We start from the raw sequence: 6,425 nt of genomic DNA, 5'->3' as shown, positions 1-6,425 counted from the left end.
TCGAGTGATAGGTAGTTGTGTGCATCTATCTTGCTATTGTAAGGTCATTCATCATGTAGGATGTATATATTCTACATAAAGTGTATATAATTAAATAGTAAAACAATATATAAGTGATTGTATATATCTCAAAAGGTACGTGTCTTATGTGTGCTCATTGTGGTAGGTGATAAATCAGAACCAAGCCCCTACATTTCCTTGACCTGTGGTCCCTGGTATTTATCCTGTTGGTGACTCTACCCTATACCCATGCTTGCCAAATCGGTTAAATACATATATATACCCCATTGTCCCTACATGTCTGATCGATATTTATAGTCTAAGTAGATGTGGCTTTCTTACCTGATGTCATGAGGCTGGCCATACATCTCCGTGGCGATCTCCGCTGTACTGACCCAGCATCAACTCCCTCCCTATATACCCCTCGCCACCAAATCAGGGCGCCGGACCTCCAGGTTCCGGTCCCCGAGTGGCGGCGCGGACTCCTCAAGACGCATGCGCAAGATCGTGGCGCAGGCGTCCGACGTCATCCCTTGCCAGTTCTAGACTCTGTTGCCTGGCATGTCAGTCCATAGATGGCTTCCGGGTATGCGCACGCATTTTTGTGTTTATTTGTGTGTTTAGGGGAGGGGATTGTTCCCCATCGATATCCGAGCAACGAAAACAGGCTTCTATTTGCCTGTATTGTTCGTTACCAGTCGCAATATCTTCAGTTCGTCCTCTGTGGCTTATTTCAACCCTTACTGTACCTAAGATCTAGTGGTTAGTCATATTCGGATTTTTTATATATCCATATATACATGTAGGGAGAGGGATGATGAAACGTCGTTTTTTGGAGTCTCGAGGTCCCAGAGTATGACCAATTCTCCCCCACCTCACATTGGAATCAACCAGGCATGTTGGTTGTACATTCACATATATATCCAACATTCTATGTTCTTTTATAATGCAACAACTAAGTAGCATTCCAGATATACAAGATAGTGTACATATATTTAGGGCTTATAGACCATCATCAATTTTTTAGGGGTAAATGATATTTTGGCGAATCGGTAAGTTCGTGGAATTCATTTTTAGGAGTAGGGAGTCATATAACGAGGGATGGGGTTGAGTCCATGTTTGGGATTTATAGGTCTGAGATCTCTCATGTTCCTCTCAGTCGGTGACATTCTGTGACATATGTTGCAGATATTTTCAATCTTTCTCTCTCTCTCAATCTCTCACTCTCTATCAATCTATCTCCCTCTCTCAATATCTCTTTCTCTCTCTCTTCCAATCTCTCTCTCTCTCAATCCCTCTCTCTCTCTATCCCTTTCAATTCAAATAAGCTTCATTGACAGGACCAAATGCATTTTAGCATTGCCAAAGCATATGGGGAGATATTATGGGATGGATGGGTGGGGGTGAAGTAGAAGATTGTTAGGGGTAAAAGATGATATGTGGGAATAGGTAAGTCCGTGGACATTTTCAGGAGTATGAAGCAATAGAAAGGGGATGGGGGTGAGTCCATGTTCGTGATCTCTCATGTTTGTCTCAGTTGGTTACATGTAGAACTGTCACTGTAATAGGAAGTGGACCTCACCTTCCTGGGCCCCCTGGTCACACCACTGGCACAGTCTACTTCCCCTGGGCCTGTAGGTCTGTCCATGCTGCCCTGATTCAATTTCCAGGCTGCGTGCGCTCTCTCTCTTTCCACTCCAGAATCCAAAGAGAACATGCAATGGCAAACTCTAGTCCAGAACAGCCAAGAGCACAAAGACCATCCATATGTCATTTTCCAGAAGAACCCAGGTGTTCAAGGCCTTTGTTGGACTCCACAATGCAGTTAACTCCTTGCGTCGAACTGCAAACAGTGCCTTCCATACCATCTGGCATCAAACAAGGACAAGCATCATCTGCCGTAGGATCGTGTACTCTGGCTGGAGGACCTTCACATATCTCTCTATGCTCTTTGAATTTGCCCACAGAAGAAGACCTGGAATTTGAAGAAGGAGCCAAAGCAGAGGACATACCAGAGGACGATTATTTATATAGGTAAATTTTTCTCCTCAGTTATTACTACAGATATCACATTCTTCCGTAATGCTCATGCTATGATTTACATTCCATATTAAGGAGTCTTTCCACCAAGTGGACAACAGAGACGAGAAATAAAATGAAGGCGGCGGGCCTGTACAGAAGACATTCTCTGAACGCGTCGGTGCTCCAGGATTTTGCAACATATCTACAGGAGACATTGGGTGTCCATAGATATAAGCAGGAGGTATGAAACCAGCGTTATTTTACCATAATTGTGTACCAAACTGCCAGCAGTGATCAGAATGCAAGCTTTCAATTTTCCTCAGCAGTCTTTCCAGGACAGCACTTGAGAAGGGCGTGGCTTTACCGATCAGACAGATGCTGCATGTTTTCCATAAGCCTTTTCGGGGAGCCCACCTGTCCCCAGCAGGCTAACCAAGGCGCAAAATTTGTGTGCGATCTATGATTTTTTTCTAAAGAGGTTCCCACCGCACTCCTTACTGATGTGTCCCTTTTTAAAGTGGCTGCTGCAGTGATGGTGGATGGCACCACTTCAAATCCTAATAATAAAGTATATCACCAACACACAAGTAAAATCTGCAACATTGAAGATTGTACTTTGGTGTGCTGGTGATACACTTTATTGCTGTCAAGGAAGAATCCCTGGAACTGGGTTTACAGTCAAACTTACCAAGTGTCTCGTTCCCGCTTATAAATCTGCAGAGAATCGTGAAATTTGTAGAACTGGCTGCATCAATGAACTGCTAAAAAGCAAATGGTGGCTCACCTGATTTCACAATTGCTAATTGCAGCATAGGTGCGGTGCATGTATCACGTCTGTGCCCCCGCGGAGACCTCCGATAAGGGTATTTTGGGGAATGGGCTGGTTAAAAAAAAAAACAGTTGCCTTGTTAGCACATCACCTACCCCACTCGGTATGCCTGAATCGGAAAGATCTCCTGATCCTTAGGGAAAGTGTCCTGTTCCCAGTTCCTGGCATATCAAAGTCCAGCCTGCTGCAAACACACCAGATGACCTTGCCGACAGACTCTCCACAATACGTTGCCACGCCTCTCAAACAAGGTTAAGTCTGCTTCTCCTCTGTAAACCTTGTATTAGCCAGCTCTGCCCTATCTTGGTGCCAGCATCACTTTACCTTCCGGATGAAATAAATATTCCTTTCTTTCATTATCCTAGGTTGAGTCTGTTGCCAGATTTTTGTACTACATGAACCCTAAAGGCATAAACCTAAACTTTGTGAAGGACATCGAAAAGGTCCACAGATTTTTCAACACTCTAAAACGTTTCCTCAAGGCGCAGACCATGTTTAACTATCTGAAGCAGGTGCGACGCTTTGTGACCTATCACATGAAAGGCACCAACTTGTCTATCAAAAACCCAGACCTCTTTAAAAACTGTACCTTTTTTATGCGCGTTACCTCCGAAATACAAAAGAGGTTTAACAAAGATATAGCCCGTGAAGTCGTAGGTAAAAGGTAAGATCGCCTTTTAAACCCACTGACCATTTCTGTATGTTGTCATTTCTTTTGGCCTCCCATTAGGTGGCATCTGCAAGGATCTTCCCTTCTCATTAATAAATTATAGGTTTCAGTCCTTGATGAGAGAAATGAAAACTCCAGCAGAATGCCGCAAACTGCTGGAGGTGGCGAAAGAATCCTTTTTTAAAGCCCTTGCGGATGCCAAAAACGGTGAGAAGTTGGATACGACTTGCAAGTTAGACATCTTGTATTACCTGGAAGCCATTCTGATTCTGAAACATCTCCAGAGACCGGGGGTGGTCAGGAACATGACCGTAAGTAAAAGACTTTTTAGGCTTTGCCAATGTAAATGGCGTCTGTGTGCTGATCTCTTACGATGTACGCCTAGGTGTATGAATGGGAGAAGAGAGTGCCTCATACATACGTCACCCCTGAACACACGGCCACTTTCGCCATCGTCGGGGTTCAGCTGCACAAGACTGCAACGCAGCAAGTAGCCGCAATCGCTTTGACGGAAGAAGAAACGGTAATGCACATTTGTTTAAAAAAAGATGGTCGCTATGGAAGTGCATATAACAATTATCCTGATTTTTATTTTTATTTAAATAGTGGTTCAATATATATTTTGAGAAAGTAAGACCAACTCTGCTGCCAAAAGACTCTACCGTGGATGCTTTTTTTTATATCTACAACCGGGCAGAAGATTTACAACGTGTCCAATGATTTAAGGAGACAGCATGAAAGGTGACTTGATGGAACTAAACATTTTGATCTTTTGCACAGATCTATTGACATAATTTCGGTCCCTCCAAAAGCAACAGGCGGCAAAATGTCCTCCTCCTAGTAGAGTAGGATTTATTAGCACCCCTGTTGGCTATTTTGGTAAATGCGGATTTTCCCTCTTTTCAAGTCTTATGCAATCTTTGTCAGCAGGACCGGAAAAGGGTTGAATATCTGATGGTTCCCTGGAAAGTAGGGAAAAAACAGGTTTAAAAACATTTACATACTATCCAGAGCTAACCAACAAAAGGTGTAAGGCTCGTTCACACCTATGGTACAGATGCGTTTAGCAATTCCTGCAGGAGCACTCCCAAATCTGCTGGGTTCCGTGTCGCACATCACATGTGTCCAGAGATGGTGATCTTTTCCTAATCGCATGTAACTTTATTGCGTAGGATCTGCTGAGCAGGTGTACTTCCCTTGAAGTGGTGACGGCTGCTGCTTCGGTATGCTCGCTGAGGGATTCTGCAAATTCCTTAACGCATGACATCTCTAAATACATCTACGTTGTAGGCATGAAGGAATTCTAATGTACAACTGAAGTCTTAATTGTTTTATTCTTACTTTTAGATTCAAACTACCAATCATTACCAGCCAGGTTGTCCGTCGAGCATGCGAAACGTGGACAACGCAACAGTATTCTGACTTGGAGAGGTGCATATTTGCAAAATACCTTGCACACTCAAATTTTACAGCAGAGCGTTGCTACAGAGAGAAAACGGTATCCAGCATCTGTCGAGCCTCTCTGCTGGTCACAGAAGCTGGCACTACACTTAGTGACCAAGCAGAAACCCCAAGGTAATAAATCATAACTTAAAGGGTATCTAAACCCCATAAAAAGTTGTGCTGTGGCTCAAAAGTCCTCAATGCGGCATCTGCAATATAAGGGTAAATCTCTTCTAACTGGCAGTGTGAATGGCTACTTGCCCTGTCTATGGAGGAGCAACAATGTCTTCCTAGGGTAAAATCTTTTTAAACCCATCAGCAACCTCTCCGTCTATATCTTTTTAACATATGGGCAGGTGTTCAGAAGTCCATGGAGAGAAGTAAAGAGTGCCAAGAGTGCCAGTCTGCAGAGGTAGTAAGCGAGATTCACGTTTATGTTTTGGAAATTCAAAAATGGATCGCTTTGGTGGGTGGGTTACGTACCATTTAATTGTACTTACCCCGTCCTACCGCTTAAGTCATTCTCTTTGATTCTTAGACGAGTGCGAACTAATCAAAAGACATTGGAAAGATGCATGCGCTCCATACGGCGATCAATTCTTTATAAACGGCTTTTGTTTTAGAACACAAGCAAAAACAGAACGGTGGATATTCAGTTCCCCCTCACCATAGAACCTGTTCATCTCTGGATATAGCAAAGGAGGTTTCAGGGTTTTCATTGCTGCCTTGGTTTTTATTTATTTTACATTTTTAATGTGTTCGGGTGACTTTATCACTCAGACGGGAATTGTCTAGTAACCGCTGTAAGGAAGTGCTTTTGTAGCTGCATGTCTCCCTGTAGGACGACGTGCTTAACGTCCTGGCAGCATCTTTTTGCCGGGATGCAGAGATCAGAAATATTCCCACATTGACCAAAAACAGTTTTAAAAAAAATAAAAAAAATCAGAAGTTCAAACCCATTTCTACTGTTCCGAAATCAAGGCTATTTTTCTGTCTAAATAATCTGTTTTTCTATTTTTTATTTTATAGCTGTGAAACACCTGTAAGAGTTTCTGCGCTACCTCCACTGCAAACTAGATGTTCCTCCAGAATAGAGAGTAAGTGATGGCTTAAAGAAATATTTTAATTTTTGACAATTAAATTGTTGCTTGGGCTGCTTTTAATTTCAGCTGTTGGCATGCGTTTGTTTCCTGCTAAAACACACTTGGAACTAATCCCGGAATTAACAATTTTAAATACACCCAGCAGGGCTACCCCTCGCTGCTAGGCTCAAGAGCTCCTTTTGCTATAGTTGCCAGGGTAGGCAACCTTGGCTCTCCGGCTGTGTTGACACTACAAATCACATTATGCTTCTGCCTCTGGGAGTCATGCCTTTGGCTTGCAAAGCCTTATGGAATTTGTTGTTTGAGCACAACTGGAGAGCCAATGCTGCCTATTCCTGCTCTAGGAGGTGGATTAGAG

The 6,425-nt window shown here is 43.2% G+C and overlaps 1 pseudogene; it reads left to right on the top strand.

Annotated features, from left to right (window-relative positions):
* The first annotated feature begins 1,819 nt into the window (after positions 1 to 1,819).
* Positions 1,820 to 6,425, top strand: part of LOC108803017 — a 5,971-nt pseudogene continuing 1,365 nt past the window's right edge.

Source organism: Nanorana parkeri, unplaced genomic scaffold (assembly GCF_000935625.1).
Source record: "Nanorana parkeri isolate BGI_ZX_2015 unplaced genomic scaffold, ASM93562v1 scaffold3302, whole genome shotgun sequence".
Lineage (NCBI taxonomy): Eukaryota > Metazoa > Chordata > Amphibia > Anura > Dicroglossidae > Nanorana > Nanorana parkeri.
Note: the sequence above shows the minus strand (reverse complement) of the source record. Positions and strands in the feature narration are given on the sequence as shown.